Source organism: Penaeus monodon, chromosome 33 (assembly GCF_015228065.2).
Source record: "Penaeus monodon isolate SGIC_2016 chromosome 33, NSTDA_Pmon_1, whole genome shotgun sequence".
Classification (NCBI taxonomy): Eukaryota; Metazoa; Arthropoda; class Malacostraca; order Decapoda; family Penaeidae; genus Penaeus; species Penaeus monodon.
The window spans coordinates 33,105,247-33,105,802 of record NC_051418.1 but is presented as its reverse complement, the minus strand read 5'-3'; the positions used below and the strand labels follow the sequence as shown (position 1 = coordinate 33,105,802).

Here is a 556-nt window from a genome sequence, read left to right as displayed (position 1 = left end):
AATTCAGTATGATAATGTCAGTGGGTGATAGACTTTTTTTGAATAAAGTATTTAAAAGATTTTTATTTCTGGGAGAATCCAAAATAGATACAATGCATTAACGTTAGAATCAAAGATTATTACAATACCACTCAATTCTATAGGATGGAGACAAACAAATCACAACGTTTCAAGTCCTCATCAGACAGGGAAACCAAAATATATCCATTTCATTTCCTACGTCTGATAAGGAAACTAAACCCACTCGAAACGTTATGAGTTCATTCACTCCTTAAAGACTCCAGCCACGCTTCATTCTATCAACTTTGTTCACACATAGCTGTATTTATCTTCAAAATGTTCTTCTGCTACCTCTATGTTCAACACTGCAAAAATATATCTTACTTGAACGTCCTTCCGAGACACATAGACAATACAGCGTAAAGGTAAACGTGAATCTATAAGTACCTTGGTCCTTCCTACTCTCAGTTTCACCCGCGGCCTGGCTTGTGGGATCGAACACCGCGACTCCTCTATAGGGAAGGGAATTCGAACCCACATACACGCTATAAGGTCA

General features: G+C 37.9%; 1 protein-coding gene across 1 annotated transcript in view; it reads right to left on the bottom strand.

Moving 5' to 3' along the window:
* The window catches only part of LOC119594342, a 65,880-nt gene that overhangs the window by 2,207 nt on the left and 63,117 nt on the right, over positions 1 to 556 (bottom strand). The gene's annotated exons all lie outside the window — the stretch shown is intronic.